The sequence below is a fragment of the Vanessa atalanta genome, chromosome 26 (assembly GCF_905147765.1).
Source record: "Vanessa atalanta chromosome 26, ilVanAtal1.2, whole genome shotgun sequence".
NCBI lineage: Eukaryota > Metazoa > Arthropoda > Insecta > Lepidoptera > Nymphalidae > Vanessa > Vanessa atalanta.
The window spans coordinates 7,602,251-7,623,220 of NC_061896.1; the positions used below are offsets into that span (position 1 = coordinate 7,602,251).

Sequence of the window (20,970 nt, forward strand, 5' to 3'; positions counted from 1 at the left end):
ACCGATTTGATGATGAACCGATTAATATGTAAAATTGGGGTTGACGGTTTGTGTAAAGATCTATCAATTTCGTGCGAGTAAAGCCGCAGGTTCAGCGATCTAAACTTTGGTATTTTTCAAAACACAAAAATATGCTGATAAGCAATTTTTAGGGCCACGGGTAACTTTGAATGGGTTATACCCGTACAAATACGAAGGTAGTATTACAATAATATTGCTTATAATATTAGTGCTGTAGTTCAAATTCGTAGTGATATCAATGCGAATATCTTATTAATCCGTTATCGCCGAACACATTACCATGACTTAGGCGTAAGGTGACCCCAAAATATAATATGGCGCCATTTTGGTAAATGGTAACTGTTAACTTGAAAATAAATTTCAACTCCCGATCCCTACAAATATTATAAATACAAAAGTAGCTCTGATTCCCGTTTAAGCCGCTGAACCGATTTGGATGATATTTGATAGATTGAATTCGGTGAAGGATATGGGCTACTTTTTTCTCCAGAAGGTAAATTATTCCCATTTTATCTTTGGAGGGGGTTTCAGCTAGTAAAGTAGGCAAAGTCAGTCTATTTATTGCGCTTTCATATCTATCGTCATAAAATTTTCCTTACAAATTGTCGGGAATACATAAGAGAATATAAGGTACCTAACACGCAGGCGATACCGCGATTTGTTTCATGACGGAGGAAAATGGAGACCATGACAAATAACTACAGTCACGCTAGCTGAAGTGCTTTGGTTTAATTTCTGTTGCAGTATTAAATAAAATATGAATCTTAATTATAAACTGCAGGCTCAAAGTGTTTTTCTTTTTTGCGTAATTCGTTTTTATAATTCGTTAAAATAAATCATCCTGTGGAATTGGTCGCATTTAATTCTGACACATGTGTGACAACAAATCACGTTATATTAGTGTGGATAAGCTCCAAAGCCTTCTCTTTAAAGGGAGCTACTAATCCAGCTGTAAATTATTTACAGGCTGTTAATATTAGTTTTAAATTTGTCTAAGATTAAGAGACTTTAACCTTTTGACCAATTTAAATGGACACGTTCCAACATCGATTTGTAAATATATAGAACTATTTTTTTTTTAGAATTGTTATTTTACTTTTCCGCTTGTTGTTAGGCAGTGAATATATGATGTTTAATTGTCAGATCAAACACATGATTTTCATTAAGAGCACTAATTGATCTCGCTATGTGTGTCATGCAGTCTCTATACTAATATAATAAATACGAAAATAGCTCTGTCTTTTACTCTATCACGGTCAAGCGACTGAACTCCTTTATTGACAGAAGAAGAAGGTATGTGACCAGCTTATACCCCAGGAAAGGACACACCCCATGGACGACCCCTGAAACGAGAGCAAAGCCGCGGACAACAACTTGTTTAGATATTATTTTTTTAAGAGGTGTTTCACTGTATAGACATCTGCTGCTTATGTTCAATAACATGGTAGGTACATGTCATATTGAAAAAATAAATATTGTAAAAGTATGTTGTGATACTGGCATAGTGGTTGGAATTCATGATTTCAAGGAATCAATAATTTTAGTGAGGGGAATATTTCCATGTTTCCAGCGTTTATTTTTACTCTTATTTTTGAAGAAAAATCAAATCGATTGATAAACAGTGGAAGTAAAACCACTGACTCTTATTTTTATTTTATTTTTATGGAATAATTGGCAAACAAGGAGGCTTACCTGATGGAAGACGACTACCACCGCTCATGGACATCTGTTGCCGTTTGAGAAATGTGTACGCTCTTTTCTTGGAGGTTCCCAAGTCATATCGGTTATATATCTTTACATTGATATAATTATTACATGTATTTGAATTGACATGAGCAACCTTTGAGTTTATTTCCAGTTCTTGTTTATCATTCTAAGCCGATTTCTTTCGGCTTTCAACCATCTTTGAAAAATATCTATTTAAGAGCGCTTTTTAATATTTAATTTTGTTTAATAATTAATTTGATTTGTAAAAAAGTAATAATTTTTGATTTCGAAATAATAAAATAATTTAAAACAAAGCTTTTGTATAATATACTAACCTCCCACCTCCGACCACCGATGGAATATATTGGGAATCATAGCACCCCCCCCCCTCCTACATATAAACAAAGGAATTTTACCTCTTTTTAATTGTATACTTTTCTAATGACTAATAATAATAGGTTATATAACAAAATGGTCGCCAATTTTCTAAGCAGGTTAAGTTACATAACAGTTTATTATATCAATGGTAAATAAAGTTCGTTAAAATCTTATTACTTACGAGATTATGATAACCGTTTCGTTTTACGATATAATTAAAATGACACTTATTTAAGTTAATTGCGAGTTAGATTGTAATTTATGATGTCACGAAGAACACCGTGTAATTACGTCTCCGCCAAAAATTGATAAAAAGTAAACAGGATACTTATAAAACTAGTACAGTACAGTACACACAGTAGTACAGTAGTAGCTTCTCAATATATATTCTGTAATGTTTTGTATGTACGGAAAAATATTAATGTTTTTATGAGAAAATGTGATTCTCATAACGTTGATACAAGGAACAAACACAATCTTGTTACTCCTGTTACTCGACTGCATAGAGTCAGTAACTCTTTTGTGGGGCAATGTATACGCTTCTACAACAGGATCCCAGAAAGCGTTCAAAATGCTTCTGTTGCGAAATTTAAAAAAATTGTTAAGGAACGCTTGTGTGCGAAAGGTTACTATACAATTAGTGAGTTTATGTTTGATAGCACACCTTGGGAATGAAACGATCGCCTCCTGGCTGTTTCTACTCATATATAATTATGTATATAATTAATTTGACGTAAAAAAAAAAGTCCCGCTGAGTTTCTTTCGCCGGTTCTTCTCAGGTCAGGGTGTTTTCTTTTCCGAACCGGTGGTAGTGTTTAACTTGACAATCAATAAGAAAGTGTAATACTTCTATATTGAATAAAGGAATTTGAGTTTGAGTTTGAGTTTGAGTTTGACATATATTTCTACTAGCTTATCCTGCGGCTTTAGTTGCGCAAAATTTATAAAACCCCTTAAAATCCGTTCTTAGTGGATGTCTAACCTTACCTGGCAAATTCCAAGTTTGTAGGTGTTATAGTTAAACAACTTTGTGATATAATATAGATAGTACTTTTAGAAGATGAGATTTAATTTAATAGAATATAAAAATTTTAAGCCTCATTTCACAAAATATCAATTTGGCGTTTAAGCTTTTCTTCCTTTCCACTAACAATAGACTTATTTTCAGGCAAAAATAGCTGTCTTTGATATAGCCTTAAGATTTAAATGCGAGATGATTTTAAGGATTTAATTGTGGGGTAAATATTTGTTACTTTAGAAATGCAGCCTCCGTGGCGCAATGGTTAGCGCGTTCGGCTGTTAACCGAAAGGTTGGTGGTTCGAACCCACTCGGGGGCGATTAATTTTTATTGGTCAAATTAATTATTTTTGGTCAAATTATTTTTTTTCCCGTTTGCTGTCGAAACACTTGGCCCTTGGAGTAATGGTGCAAAAAGCTTCATCAAAAGTATAACATCTCGCCTTATTGCCTCCACTGGTGACAGGAGGGCTTGTTCGTTTTTAGCCCAGAGGATCGGAATTGCGATTCAACGGGGAAATGCTGCTAGCATTCTTGCCACCATTCCACGCGGTCAAGATATATACAGTAACTATTTTTAATTTATATTTGTATATATTTAAGCACTTAATGTTATAAATTCTTATGTTAGTGTATAATGGTATATATATTTATATATTAAGTATCAGTATTAGCGTGTAAATATTTGTATGTAAGATTATGACTGCACCGCTTACACCGATGGTTTTAAAAAATAAAGCAATTTGGATTCCGTATTAATTATTAACATATACTATGCGTATATGTTGTTAGATCGAAAGCAACTCATTTCGTGTGATGCAACGATCCAAAGTCCATCAAATGATTGCAAGCACTCCAATCTAGTGTCGCCATGCAGTCTCTTGAAGTCAATTGACTGCGCTTGCGCAGAGCAGATTTAACAGAGACAAACATTACATTATATTAGGTACCAACCAATCAATGAAAACTAAAAATCGTAGTTACAACAGTGATAATAAATTAATTATTTCAAAAAAATAATTTTCCGTTATTTTTATGTTTACTTTTCTTTTTGAAAAGTTTGTAATTGTCTGATAAGATTCCTTTATATCTATGATAATAATTTAAAAAAAAACAAACAGTTCTTGTCTATAGGTATAATATTATTAATTATTCAAAATGGCTGCCAAATGTAAAACTTTTTTTTTTCATTTTCAGTATGAGCACATTTGTATTTGCTTAATAATAGAAGTTAAGGAATGTGAAGAAATAATGCATAAATAATTAATCGCAATAGTGCCATTTCTTATCTAAAATATTCTATTGCATAATAGATAAAACAAAACCTTGAAAGTTCATTTTGTTCATAACGTTTGATTTCAAACGGTGTGTTAGACACGACTGTTCATATAATAAGCTATTAAGTCTTTAAAATATTTTTCGTTATCACGTACGTTTAAACGCCTATTAAACAATAAAAATTGTAAATTAATTAATTTTCCATATTCTTTTTATTTGAATATATTTAATTTTTACGATCAATAAAAGATATGAGGCTGTATCGTGTTATACTTTTGCCTTTTCTCTTTATAATAATGAAATTGACATTGACAGATTTTTTCGCGCGAAAAAATTGACAAGGCGAAAAACTAAAAAGTTAACTCTAGTCTTTCTCTGCTCTGTGCCCTGGCAACAACTCCGTCACTTCACGCTCGGTGGTCGCATTGATTGAATATTACTTCTATTGCCCACTCATTGAATGTCAACTTATTTAAGCGTGCACTTATTTAGACCCTTCCATTTATAAGATACTTTTTAAAAGATAAGATGAGTAAAGCTTTTCAATTTATTCTTATAAGTAAAAAAATAGTAATGGCATATTAATATTCCACAGTCGGGTTGGGTGAATCGATTTAATGCCGATGTTTGCCTGGAATTGAATGTACGACCTTTGGTAAAGATTCAAATGCTGAAACCTACTGAAATCACGGGTCTTTTTATTATATATATATATATATATATATATATATATGAAAATGAAACGAGCCAATGTCTGAACATAAAAACTTTTGTTTGTCGTTATTTGAGAAATATATTATAGAAGGTTTTGTATAGTATTATTTTGTGTTTATTACTCAAAATATATTCGTAATGCAAACGACTGATCGGAATATTTCAAAGCCTTAATATCTTTTTAATTAAACTGTGTTTATAAACAGATAATGTTATGGAATTTTAATTTTTTTTGTTTATGAAATAAATCACGTATCGCTCTCATCCTGAGATGTAAACCTACCCATTAGCGAAACTATTAGTCAAAGAGATGAGAACCCACCGTTATCATATCCTTTTTCTGGTCGTGTTATAAGATTCAACAAGTAAACCCTGAATAAGTAAGATAAGGTTAAGCGAATGATAACCACGATATACTTAGTTGATAACACTCAAGTCCAAAGTCTAATGACAAATGTGACGAGCATATTCAAATCACACACATACACATTAACAACCTGTAAATTTCCCACAGCTGGCCTAAGGCCTCCTCTCACTTTGAGGAGAAGGTTTGGAGCATATTCCACCACGCTGCTCCAATGCGGGTTGGTGTATGCACATGTGGCAGATTTTCGTTGAAAATAGACACGTGCAGGTTTCCTCGCGATGCTTTCCTTCACCGCCGAGCACGAGATGAAATATAAACACAAATTTAGCATATGAAAATTTAATGGTGCTTGCCTGGGATTGAGCCCGCATTCATCGGTTAAGATTCACGCGTTGTAACCACTGAGCCATCTCGACTATTTTATGTAAAACAAATCTTTCTTTAATTAATCATTTATGGACATTATTTGTAGTGACTATCATTATTATATTTGCTCAACTTTATTACAGATAATCACTGATTCGATATATATTTGATTTCGTTCCCAAAACTGAATAATAACTTAGTTGGAACATATATTAATACAATATATAAGAAACGATTATTAATTGTATTCCATTAGATACAAAGTCGTAAAGCAAGCGTTAATTTCAATAACAGCTTATAACAGTATAACAGTTCAATAACAGTTTTAAATATAAACGGATAACATTAATATTTGATAATGATAATGATTATTTGATCTGAGGGGAGACCAGCCAGCTACGCAGGACACCTTTTAGTGTACAATTGTGTACGCAAACGCAATTCTCTGTCCGACTCTCATAATACGATGGGATTCAAGGCGCACCAATAGTTTTTCCTATTTCTGACGGAAGTTCCTTCCAACGTTTAGACTCGGGACTGTTACTGAGAATCTTGCAACAGAAAAACCCAATATTTTTCTATCGGTCCCATATGGGACTTGAACCTAGGACCTCGGGGTCTGAATATCTAGCCTACACGATAGAACTGTGAATTATTATCGGATAACACCTAAAAAGAAACATGATCTTTTTGAGCGAATTTCGAATTAATTTTCAACGTATAGAGAACGATATTTTTAGGCTTAAGTGTTATTTATCGAAGTGATATTGCACTCATTTTCTCTCGATAAAAATGATATGTTGTGTGTCATTCAATGACACGGAGCTATCAAGTATAAAAGCAAGAATATTAATAAAAGAAATCACCAAGTGTATGTCGGTCGAGGACGGAGATCGCGTCACAATGACGTACTACGACTGTGATAACTATCACCGATTGACATAACGCACAATTAAATCACTAGAAATTCGGTCAACAGATACATAATTATATCGTTCTTCCAACTGTCATTGGTCTAGGGGTTAGCTCGTAAATATCCAGAAATCGAAGTGTCGGTTCCAATACCCGGCCCTTAGTTCTGTACGCACGTACAGTTTTGGGTAAGTCCGAAGTTTCTTCGGTCAGAGTGCTGGTGTAATATTTGTATTATTTGCAGATATACTTGTGATGTTAGAATTATTAAACATTGACTTACTAACCCTGGGAACTAAGATGTTATGTCCCTTGAGCCTGAAGTTAGATCCATCAAACCGGAACACAATAAAACTGAGAACTGCTGTTTGAGAGTAAAATATCTGATGAGTGGGTGGTACCTACTCAGTCGGGCTTGCACAAGGCCCGACCATACGCATTTTGACAACAGAGTCAATTTCTTTTTTATAAATAAAATGATATTTATTTTTGATAACGGTCGTAAATGATTTAGAATCTACTTAAAATCCTCTGGAGACTTTTGGCGATTGCGTCAATATTCCAATTTAAAATAAGATCTATATTTGAATATACAAAGACAAAACAGTTTACTATCTTTTTTTCCTCTCTTTGTCAACCGATTTTAATTTTTTTTATCCGATAGCTTTTGACGAGCTTGAGAGTAATTAGGAAAAATAAATTGTACATTACAGAAAATATGACCAGAACCTGCAAATTCATACAAGTTTTGTTAATAATAATTATTGTCGAATTTCGATGGGTGAACCCCAATTTTTTATAAACACAACCCTTTCACAATTTGGCATCATAAAATATTCATAAAATATTTAACAAGAATACTTTAAGTATCAGTCAGTAAATATCCCACTTTTGGGCTAAAACCTCCTCTCCTTTTTGAGGAGGTTAACAACGTTTGCACCACTTTGCTTCAATGCGGGTTGGTGGGTACTCGTGTCAGATTTTCATCCACCACTAGCAGATTTCTTCACGATGTTTTTCTTAAATACATGAAAATTCAGAAATTTATTTCGCCCAGGTTTGAACTCATGAATCATCGGTTAAGATTTACTTTTTCTGACCACTGGGCCACGACTCGAAAATCTTATATAAAATATATATATAACTCATTTAATACATCTAACTAATACCTAATATACAGAATGATTTTATAATAGTTGTAATTATCCCAAGTACGTGAGATACAGTTAAGGTCAATGAACTCGATACGTGTCGAAATGTGATCAATATAATTGAACACACATTATTAAGGAATTTGTCATTTTATCTCAATAAAGTTTTTTTTTAATAATATGACACGAAATAAATCGACATCGAATATTTTAACACGACTACGTAGATAAAGAGTGTTATGTATTTTACTATGTAAAGTAATCCTATTCATATTACCCATTACCAGTGGTTCTGAGTTCTGACAGAGCTGGTGGTGCATTGGAAACTGAGATGTTTTGTCCCTTGTGCCTGTAGTTAGTTAACATATGAGTTGAACCGAGAAGAACCGCGGTTTTACAGAGTTATTATTGCATTTATAATATTAGTGGAGATCGAAATTAATATAATACGCTTTAAGAAAATAATAAAAAAAAACCGCATAGCTTTATTTGTTAGAATGCTTGATATTTTATTTCTTAATAAATTTATTTATTAATAATTATTTAATATGATAAAGAGGTTTAATTGTTTCTATTGATATAGGGGGTTATCTCAGAAACTAATAGTCCATTTCTAACACTGTTGTCACTGATAGAAAACTACGTTACTCCTGAATGCTTTACGCCATAAATTATATTTATAAAACCCGTGTGAACTGGTTGTTTAAATATAATTAAACTAAACTAGAAAGGGATAAGACACACATTACTTGTAAGATTACAACAGAAAAACTCGACACATCCACAATTGACTGGCTCAGATTATCTCCAGTTAAATGAGAAAGAGGACCGATCTAGTAGCATTTTACTAGACAAGAGAACGCTCTAGATTTCTTAATAATGCAATACAAGGGTACTTAAGATAAATACATTCATCTTCAACAGGATTTTATCTGTTTAGATTATTTATATATTTAGATAGTGTCGTGTACAAAAGAACTGAGACAAATGAATCAATTTTATTATCCTTGTGTGCGTGATAGCTACGCTTGATACTCGCTTAACGTCATACTACTTTACTAGTGTGCGGGTACTTAGTGGCCAACAGTTGACTAATATTTTCCTCGACTCATTCCATATATTTGGAGTTAATACATATTTTTATAAAGAAATTATACGCGATCACGTAATATATGAATTGTGATCACTTATTTTATGATATTTTTGCTCTACTATCTGGATTAGTATGCCAAGTTGTGATCAAATGATTTTTCAGTCTAGCTTTAAATACGTTTAGTTGAGTGTAATGCATGCATCTTAACCGATGATTTCGGGTTCAAACCCAGGCAAGCACCACTGAATTTTCATGTGCTTAATTTGTGTTTATAATTCATCACTTGCTCGGCGGTGAAGGAAAACATCGCGAGTAAACCAGCATGTGTCTAATTTCAACGAAATTCTGCCACATGTGTATTCTACCAACCCGCATTTGAGCAGCGTGGTGGAATGTGCACCAAACCTACTCCTCAAAGGGAAAGGAGGCATTAGCTCAGCAGTGGGTAATTTACAGGCTGTTAATGTAATGTATGTAAGGTAAGTTACACAACATTTTTTTAAAGCGCTTTGTTTTTATCTCGAATGTAGATGAACACTCGTGTAAATATGAAGTGTTTAATACTCCGTTTACCAGCAGGTGAATCAAAATCCTTTACGTGTAATAAAACGTGAAAATCGCATGGAATTATACAAATTACAAAAACGGATTATTAATAAATAATGTTGCCACATCTCAGTTGTATTTATTAACAGTTTTTTATGCTCTCTATTGAAAAGAGATCTACCTTGAATGTCACGAGATGTCGCGACATTAGACTAGGCATTCAAATATCAAGATTTATTCAACGCTATTTTACGTATCCTTGTTAAAAACTAGACAGGCAACTGTGTAATGAGGTCAAGCGAAAAAAAACTGTCACAGATACGACTCGCTCTTGACCGGTATTTTTTGTTGCAGTAAAGTTTAGAAAATTAGCTTAATTACTGTCCCGCGGTTTCAGACACTTTATATTATGGTAATGCATACTTATTTAATATACACATAATGCAGTACATACTGTATATATGTATATATCGTAGGGGTTAGGGGTCAACTCGTTATCAAACGTGATGATATTCGAAAATGCATGTCTAGTCATTCACGCTAGTTATATTTTTGATATTCCCATCAACTGTGACACTGTTCGGTTATCACGTGTTCTTCTACGACATATACATAACCGAGTTGATCAGTGGCTTAGAAGATCATAGCCTTTGTCAGTCCAAACCCCCAAGTTGCTACAATGAAAAAGTTAAACCAAAAATTATCAGTAACAGCACAGAATCGAGAAGTAGGAACTGTGCACAATCTGTGCCTTGAAATACACATAAAGCGCTTGGTATTACACCTGACATGATTTCGGTCGTAGTGGATTAACAGTCTCATGAGTTTGAGTGAGCAAAAGAGAGTTCTCTAATATTAAGCACTCCTGTGAACTATAATATTATGAGTTTTTTTAATCTTACAGTTCCAGCGGTCGAGTAGTTGAGCTACCTAATGGTTAGTGGTCACCACCACCTATAGATTATGCCGCTTTAAGAAATGTTAACCATTTCTACACTGCCAATGTGCCACCAACCTTGCGAACTAAGATGTTACGTCCCTTATGCTCGTAGTTACACTGGCTTACTTATCCTTCAAACCGGAACACAACAATACTGAGTACTGCTGTTTGGTGGTAGAATATCTGATGGTACCTACTCAGACGGGTTTGCACAAAGCCCTACAACCACAACTATTATGAACATCTGTCAGGGCATCTACTTAACGTTATGTTTATAGTCACTGCTGCGCTCTATGGCTCCATAAAACAATTATCATAAAACAATTATCTAATCTATATTTTTATACTTATATTATAAATGTAAAAGTAAATCTATCTGTCTGTCTGTTGCTCTTTCTCGGCCAAAACTCTAAACCGATTTTGATGATATTTGGCATGAGTAAGCCTCGACGACCTCCGTGGTCGATTAGTGTGTACACCGGTTTCCATGGGAACGCCACACCGAGATCCTGGGTTCGATTCCCGGCCGAGTCGATGTAGAAAAAGTTCATTAGTTTTATATGTTGTCTTGGGTCTGGGTGTTTGTGGTGCCGTCGTTACTTCTGATTTTCCATAACATAAGTGCTTTAGCTACTTAAATTGGGATCAGATAATTATATGAGAGGTTGTCCAATATTAAATAAAAAAAAGACTTTAGATATGTACATAAAAGCCTGAACTCCCAAGCAAAGCCGTGTGTGACTAACTGTTCAAAATAAAACAAATCTACCAGCTATTCAACCGTTCAACCATATGAACTATCTAGCTGTATTATACTATCATATATTATATTTATATATCCTACAAAAATACAATTCCTCAATCACTAGCCCTTTCTCTTCGACTTCGACTTTATCTTTGCCGATTAATAACTTAAAATTTAATTTAAAAAAAAAAATAAGGCGTACTCGATAAAAGATTATATCGTCTAAAAAATTTGATATTAGAATTCGTTGATTTTCATTCAAGATAATAATACATTTTTTTAATTTAAAATGACTTAGTAATTTAATAATCGGAAGAGTACCATTGAGTTCCTTGTGAGTTTATCTCGTTAGCTATATTCCTGAGCGGTGGTAACTTGATATATTAATTGAACCATCTTACACGACGATTTAAAAGGGCTTCTAAGAATATAGTCGAACAAAGTATATTTTGAAGTTTATTTCATAAATAAAAATTTAAGTTTTAGTCGTAGTTATTTAACTCCGTTTTAATCTATTTATATTGCTTATATATAAATTCTTTCAATAAATATATAATTACGATATTTTATATCAAATCCATCCATATCATATTAATAATTTCGTGCAGGTCTACGATAGATCCGATCGAAATCAGTTAACAATTATATATCGTTAAAAAGAATGATTTTTTTAATCGACAACATATGTCCGAAACAAATTTCGAATAATCGAGATATTTCGATATTAAATCGATAAAATTCGATGACATAACGTTCAACGGGCGGCCATGTTTGACGTTTACGGGTGCGTTCAGTAAGTGTTCCAAATAATAATTTCACCCGAGCAAAGCCAGGTATAGGTAAAATATACTTCAGTTACTTTTAAATATAAATGAATATTGCGTTTATTTCCTATGATTGTTGTAACAAGGTTATCTTTGAAAGTCAGGGAAGCAAGTGTCGTCGAGATATTATTTTAATTCCTATTAAGTCTAGTAAAAGGTATAAGGCCGGATCAACATTTGACCATTTAAGCGGATCTTATAGATTTGCACTGAAGTGTTGCCATGATCGCTAATTTTTATGCAAAAATTTAACGCGATCACGGAATAAATGAAGTGTTATAATTTTTTTATGATATATATTTTCGTTCCAAAATGTAGAATATTATGCCAAGATGCGATCGAATGCTGTTCCAGTACAGATTTAAAGACGTTTTGGTAAGTGTCTGAAAATACAGATGCAGTGGACACATGATTGTACGCATTACGAAGCCTTTTTTAATATCATTGCCGCTACTGTCAGATTGTAATGCGTTTAATACTCCGTTTACAATCAGGTGGATCACAATCAAAATAGTCTTTCTTAAAATATAAAAGTGTCAAAGTGTTGAATTAAATATAAACTACCACCGGTTCGGAAAGTAGAGAACCATAATACCACCAGTTCGGAAAGTAGATCCTACCAAGAAGAACCGGAAAGGAACTCAGTAGTTACTCTTTTCCACAATTTTAATTACAGATTATATCAGTAAAGTACAGTATTTTTTTTTTATATCTGCCTAGAAATCAACTAATACTAAGTCTACGCTTCTTTATCTTTAACATAATATTTTATTGAGTAATATGCCTTATTTATCAAATGTATTTTGACATGAGCTTTAAATTTTCAACATTTCCTTACATTATTTATTAAAAATAAATATATTATTTATATAAAAAGTGCGTCATGGTCACACTAGTCATATCTAAGTAGTTTTAGTTCCGTTACACTAAGAAATCATATGGACGGAAGTAGACACAGCACTTAACGTATACATACGAAGTAAAGATATTAGTATAAATCATTTTGTTTCCTATTGCTTTCGTATTTATAACATATTTTAAAAGAATATAAAATACAGTAACGCTTGATCATTTAAATGTCAAAAGCGCATGGTTTACAGGCCGCCTAGCGATGTAAAAAGTCGCAGGACCAATCCTGAACCTTGATGCTATATTGTAGAATTATTTATTAAGGCTCCGTACCCAAAGGGTAAAACGGTATTACTAAGATTCCACTGTCCGTCCGTCTATCCGTCTGTTAGGCTGTATCTTATGAATAGTAATAGTTGACACTTGAAATTTTTTAACATATTTATTATAGGCAGATCAGCAAATGTTCCACTTGATGGTAAGTCATCGCCATATTGGCACTGTAATAAACATTGACCAGTTCGTACATCACCAATGCATTACTCGGGAAGTATGATGTTATGTCCCTTGTGTGAGTAGCCCCCCACTCTTTAAAACGGAAGAACCTTACTAAGTATTGGTAAAGGGTAGTAGAATATTTGATGAGTTGGTGGTGCCTGCGCCTTATACTAAGCCCTACCAGCAATTAAATACTTAATTTGGGACAAATTTAAGTAGTCAAAGATAATCAGGATAATAATTCTACCGCCAAAATGCAAAACATTGTGTTGTAAAAATGAGCCAGTCATTACAAGAAAAAGGTAAATAAGAATGAAAATAATTAAAAAACAGATCGAAGTACGAGATAAAGTTTTATTAAAGAACGTGTCGTTGATTATATTTATGTTAATAAAAAAATATTGGGTCAATGACATCAAGTGAAAAAAAAAAAACTTTAATTAAGTTTATATAAATACTATAAAAAATATTTCGTACATAATATATAATAAATATTTATTAATTTAAAAAGGAACTCAAGCAGAACTACAAGTAGAAAAATTCTACAGCAATTACATAAAATCATTTTAAAAGATAGTCTTGTCATACAGTCGTACAAAATACGCAATGAAGCCTAGGAGAGTCGTAATGATAGCGCTCGGCCTTGATCTCATTAGAAACGTCAAACGGACAACGACCCTTACCAATTTAAATTATGGATGTACAAAGTTATTTTAATATTATTGACTTTCCTTACAAATGTGTAATAATGTATTTAGTATGGTTATAATCAACTTTATCATCATTATTATTATTTAAAGTTTGATCTCATTAATATTTAATTGTTTTTGGAACGAAGTTTTTTTAACGCGGCTTACATTACTGGTAGAAGCCGTCGCGTAAGGAAAAAGTATTATGCTCAGGACACCTTTCCTCTCTTTCATACTCTCCTTGTCTCTTTCTATTATATACGTTTTAATAACAATTTTATTTCTTGATTTTTTATTTTATTGACACGTTGATAATAATTTATTTGATTGTGTCTGTCATGTAAATACTTTGTTCCAACCGAGTGCCCCGCGGCAATTTTTTTTTTTTTTTATGTAGTTTAAATCATTTTTATTGGGAAAGTATGCGGTAACCCTAGATATGCCCCTGCATACTACTGTTTAAGGTAAAGGTCGCAATTAAATAACTCGGCACAAGGTGTGGAGGTCAATTTACTTTATACACCATTCACTCACTCATCATAACGATTATACTCGTTGGTGACACCGCTCACTGGAGCCGTATGGGAACTCATTCATTTAATCAAGGTCCGTGAAGCCGATCTTAGATTTTATTACTGGCAACACAGTGACATTCAAAGTCAAAGTCAAAGTCAAAAGTCAAAATACTTTATTCAATATAGAAGTGTTTACACTTGCTTATTGATTGTCAAAAATCTACCACCGGTTCGGAATTTAGCACCTCGGACCTGAGAAGAACCGGCGAAAGAAACTCAGCGGGATATATTTTTTTATTTTTTTTTAACCATTTTCCATGTACAATGATAATTATATTTTAGTTATTTGAAACATTATAAAATGTTAATAGTTACAGAATCAAAATCGTACGAACGGATTTTAATTTGACTAAAATTAAATGTTAAGATAAAGAACTGTGATGGAGCAATGGTTAGAATCATCTTAACTGATGATTGTGGGTTCAAATCCAGGCAAGCAGCGTTAAATTCTCACGTGCTTAATTAGTGTAAATAATTCGTTTGGTGCTCGGTGGCGTTTCTAATTGCAACGAAAATCAGTTAAGTGTATATCCAACAACCCACATTCGAGCAGCGTGGTGGAATAAGGGGGAAAACCCACATTAAATCAAAAGTCAAACTATACATTAAGTACAAAAGTGAAGTCTGTAAACACCCTTTTTATTTAGTTTAATAAATAACAGACTTAAACAAAACATTTTATAGTATTATGTCAAATGTTACTATGAAAATATTGGCCGAAGACTAGATTATTTTTTTGTTTATAATATTAATTTTTAATTCATCTCGTGATCGACGGTCAACTTTGTGAAAGCCCGTATGTGTAATAAAACAAAGTCATGTTGTATGTGTGTGTGTAAACACACATGTACACTGTATAAGGTAAATCATTTAAAATAATTCATATTGTATATAAATTAATGTTACAATTGGCCCGACATAAAAACCACTGACTGCAGGCGAATACTCAAAATCGAATCTTAGATTGTTAAACAAAACGAATGTCAATCAGTAAGGCAGTACGTAATGTTTTAATTTAATCTTAGTAATTTACTCTATCTTGAGAGCCGAGATGGCCCAGTGGTTAGAACGCGTGCATCTTAACCGATGATTTCGGGTTTAAGCCCAGACAGGCACTACTGAATTTTAATGTGATTTATTTGTGTTTATAATTCATCTCGTGCTCGGCGGTGAAGGAAAATATCGTGAGGAAACTTGCATGTGTCTAATTTCAAATTCTGCCACATGTGTATTCCACCAACCCGCATTGGAGCAGCGTGGTTCAATATGCTCCATACCTTCTCCTCAAAGGGAGAGAAGGCCTTAGCCCAGCAGTGGGAAATACAGTTACAGGCTGTTTATTATGTTATGTAATTAACTCTCAGATTGTTACACTACAGTGAGTGCAGCTGAAGAGGCACCACCCAAAGACTTTGTAGCAGCTAACTAATATGCTCGCATGACTTATAAACCTAGACATTATTTTAGTGAACTAGACATACAAAATGACAAGGCGATTGTGAGTGGTCTCCGTTATGTGACCAGTTTTATCCTGGGTTTGGGTTGCATTCTGCTGTACGAATATCTAGTCATATCTCTCTAGCGTAGAGATCCAGCTATATCTTGATAGAGTGATCCAAAATTAAGTTCGTATGTCATTAATGACGACTATTTAATGACTTAATGACACACGGCCCTTACCTATTTATTCGTAAATCCTCTCATCGAAGATTGTCTTGATGATTGCCGAAAGGAACAGGACGACCTTGGAGCAAATGTCGTTTAATAATAATAATATTGTCCTGACTGGATTAAGTAGAAGATATCTACTATGAAAATTATTAATAACAATTTACGTTAAATTACCTACTCGTTCTTACTTCGTCCGTATAAAATAAGAATTTTATTTACTTCTCGGCTCCAATGATTTAAAAACTATTCAGTTATGATATATCAAAATATACACAAAAAAATTCAACGGAATCCGTAAAAAAACACACGTACAGAAAATTGTATTACGACCATGGACGGTGAGCTATCTACAAAACACATTAAGCACTTTTCGCGCGTTCTCATAGTCCGATAGAACAGCAATCTGTCAAGACAGGCCTCTCCTAATCCGGCGCGGTTCCGGTTCATGTTGGAGGAACACGTAAATTCCTTTATCCAGTAAAAAAATGAGGGTCTGTAAGTAACCTGAGCCACGATGTAACATTGCCAACTTTTAAACTTCAGGTAATTAATAAATTATTTATCTCTTTAGAACATTTTAATAAAGTCCTAACTATCAATCCTGGGTACGTGAACCTTGGTCAGCCAACATTTAATTCAAGATCAAGCGATCGATATTTTCTGGAATTCTTATCAACAATCGTGATTCATCTACCATCAAACTATAAATTAAAAATATTTGGAATGAGAAAACCAACGGCATTAAGGGCAAAATCGTCATCACTATGTACAAATGTAGTACCTTTAATGAATTTTAACAACAATGTACCTATTTTAAAGGTTAAGGTTTTAATACAAATAATTTCTTTTCCCTTGACATTTAAATAATTAAACTAGTGTAATTACAGAACGTTAAATTACAGAACAGAGTTTTATCTGTTTTTGCAAGGTATGTATGATGGTTAACTTTATTGGACATTAATTAAGATTGAAATAATGTGACCCTCACGGTACTAGCTGGTGAGAAATGTTGAGACTGATTTGCATTGGACTAACTTTACTCACCTTACTTGATTTTAGGGCTTTATGCAAGCCCGTCCAAGAGCAACACTTAGTATCATTGTGTTCTAGTTTGAAGAGTGACCCGTCATTTGGTGGCGTTTTTGACATTTAAGGAATGGTTAATTTTACAGCGCTAATCTCTATGGGCGCTGGTGACCACTTACCATGAGATTTGCCCGTCCACCTACTTATATCATAAAATAAAACCTAATACCATAAATGTTTTTTAAGTAAAATAAATTAAAAGTTTTTATAGTAAAATAAATGAGTTAGTAGCTAGTTATAATCTTTTTAAGAAGAAGATTTGTTGCTTACTCTACCACAGTACTTGAATACGGATTGGTATACACGTGGCAGAATCTACCTTAAACGCGAGCGAAGCTGAGGGCGGAAAATAGTTGCATATACAAAAAAAAAAAACATTAAAAAGTTTCCTTGCTTTACAATGTCTTAGTAATCGCGTTACTGAAGCGTTTTTTTTTTGTCAAATTTGACATTTAGAATCAGTATCGAACAAACCAGAAAACGATTTTATATATATGTATATATTTATTAAACTTAACCATTACACTTAAGTTTCAAAAACTGTATCTTTATGTCGGCCATATTTATTTAGTGCGGTTAAAGTGAAAGCATCTACTAACTACAGCGTATATAACACTAAAGCGTATTGCACTCGTGAAATTTTGACAACCGACTTTCGGTGATACGTCATTTTGGTACATGTATCCTATATACTATAATTATATTCAATGTCATTCGTGTTGCTCGTGTCGTATTCGATATGATAACCTTAGTTCTGTCAAAAATTTTAGTCAAATACCTTGAAGTACAAATAAATGATACCCATGACTCAGGTTTCTGGAATGACTAAGATCCCACCCACGAAAAATTGCCATTGTGTAAAGTCTTCAAAAAGTTTCAACCTCAGAATCTTCGGAAGCCGTACTTGTTTTAGTAGGCAGTTCACAGTGTCGCCCTTTATAAATTTAAGATTATCATGGGACAAGATCCTTAAGTACATAATAAAAATTATAGCACAATAGGTAACATTCTTGATCTTACAAATAACTACACATCGGTCAAGCCCAAGTGAACTCTAATACAATGCTTTAGAGTATGTTGTTTATCAACCCGATACTACCTACATCGGATTTAAGGGTTGTTAAAATATGTCAAATATTTTATTTCATAGAAATATTTTTTTATTAAGTACGTTAGAAATATCGCAAATAATTTAAAAATACATGCCCTGGTTGCCTAAAATTAGATACAATTTATTTTTTGTAAAATTGTTGGAAGTCTATTGTGGTAGCCCTACTAATTTTGCATCACCGCGACACACTGAATGGTAAGTATGACGTAAAAATACCTGTCAATGGGCAGTGACTACTGTTGTGTCTGTGCACTATTTACACCAAAAATATGCCAACGAAACAAGTACATATATTTTTAATACAATATTCGCAGAATACTTGCATGTGAAATATAAAAATCATTTTATTTTATATATTATAAAGGACGATACGCGAAATTAACAACTTCGTTTTATTTCGTGTAAGTTTTTTTAATATTTAATTTACTTATAATTTTTTGGATGTATGTAGTTGAATTAGGGTCTACTGATTCACTTTAAAAAAATACACTAAATTGTCTGTTGTAACAATTTAAGGTCACATTCAATGTCATTGCCCATCTTAAACTAAAATGAATATAAAAACAGTTTTTTTTTTTAAATAAAACCCTTAATTTTTTAAAACAAAATAATCGCTTGATAGCAAATTATCATAAAATAAACAATAAAAGTGTTCGCATTTCATACAATCCGAATAAAACCGGCTAAATCCGGAATCGTAACCTCGTTAGTACTGCCATTACAATTTAACGACTCTGATTTTTTTTAAATATATTTTTATTCATTTAAATTGAATAAAGTTTATTAAATAATTACATAAAAATAATATACTTTAAATACATATCTTATGATATCCAATGATTATGATATAAATATAGTCTAATCTTATCTATTTCAATACATAAAATCAACTCACACTTGCCGATTTTAAGGTCAAATTGTTAAAAAAGGAAAAAAGCCATGAATTGTTTAATTTAAAAATATATTCTTAAGAATTACATTACAAGGAAACAGTTATTTTTTTAACAAATTGTCCGAGTAATAATGCGTTATGTTGTTTTATTTTTTTATAAACAAGCATTCAATTAAAAAAAAACTTACCTATTTTAGGCGCCTTCGTAATACTGGATATACTGACAGAGTTTTTATACAGTTTTAACTACTTTATAGCGAAATACGTATAATATTGTATTCGAGACACATTTAACATTTTGTTTTTAATAAAAAAAAAAATGTATTACAATCCACCCACGTGTTCACAGATACATAAGTGGCATCACAGAAACGCGCGAAAATACACAAACAGAAAAAAAAGTTAAATAGTAAATTGGCGGTATATTTCAAAATCGAACGCGAGTCCCGTCAGAAAGAAAATAGTGACGTGTACGCTCAAAATGCTTTGATATCGATAGAATCGATAAAAAAATACACGTCTTTTATTCGCGACTGCGCAATGTCGAATGCCGAGTCTTATACTAAGTCGGAAGGTACTTTATCAGTGGTTTGTAGCTTAACATAAAGAATGTTATATCAACATTATTGACAGTAGTGTAGCACGATTGCACGGCTGTATCGATTTTCGATTATTCCGCATTATCAGAATCCGATTGCCGTGAACACACAATTAAACATTGATGATGGTGCATAACCTTTTGTTATTGACCGATGGGAATTTTTTAATTAAAATCTGTACACCGTGAAAGGTTTCACGATATTAATATAACTAATATATATTTCATATTCATCGTTGATTTAATTCTTAATGGACGTAATATATCATATATTTTTATGTTTTCCTGTGCAATCTTTTTAATGTATATGGGTTAACGCTTAATATTTTGTCGACTTCCTCATATATTTTAACCTAAATTAAAATACGACGTTATATGTATAATAATTTTATGCATGACGTTAATAAACCGGTACCATTAAACAATAACTGTAGTTATCGGAGATATTTTTATAAGCTTTATACGTATGTAGTAGTATGTAGTTTCCTTTCATTAGTTCGAATCGATGTAATTTTTTTTAATCGTAAAATTTGCCACCTAACCGAAAGTGGTCACCACCACCCATAGAAATTGTATAATAACTATGAATAATTGGTTCCGTGTTGAAAATATCATACGATTTGGCCCGTACTAGTCAATTTTGGTGCCAAGAATCGATAATTAGTCAAACATTTCCGTGTTTCAGAGATATAAAGTTTAATTAGTCGTATCTGGTAATTATATAAGTGTCGTATGACATAATCGATTATATTTAACCCTTATCTGCGCGACTTTTTTATATCTGATATAAATAGAATTGAAATTATTATGTTTGTATCTTCCACCATAATATTTAAATATGCAGGCAAATCGTAATTTAATGGTAAATTATAAATTAAATATATAGTTTTTTGTAATGTAACATAGTTATAAAACATGTCTATTCTTAAAAACATAGGTTC

The 20,970-nt window shown here is 32.6% G+C and overlaps 1 protein-coding gene and 1 non-coding gene across 3 annotated transcripts in view; one reads left to right on the plus strand and one right to left on the minus strand.

The window, feature by feature from the left end:
* The window catches only part of LOC125073953 (neural/ectodermal development factor IMP-L2-like), a 75,976-nt gene extending 56,014 nt beyond the window's left edge, over positions 1–19,962 (minus strand). For both annotated transcript variants that reach the window (XM_047685077.1, XM_047685074.1), the window contains exon 1: positions 19,620–19,962. The gene's annotated coding sequence lies outside the window, so the exon portion shown is untranslated. The remainder of the gene's footprint in view (positions 1–19,619) is intronic.
* On the plus strand, positions 3,372–3,444 carry Trnan-guu. Its single transcript has one exon. It is a non-coding gene; the product is annotated as a tRNA-Asn (tRNA).
* Positions 19,963–20,970: the final 1,008 nt, after the last annotated feature.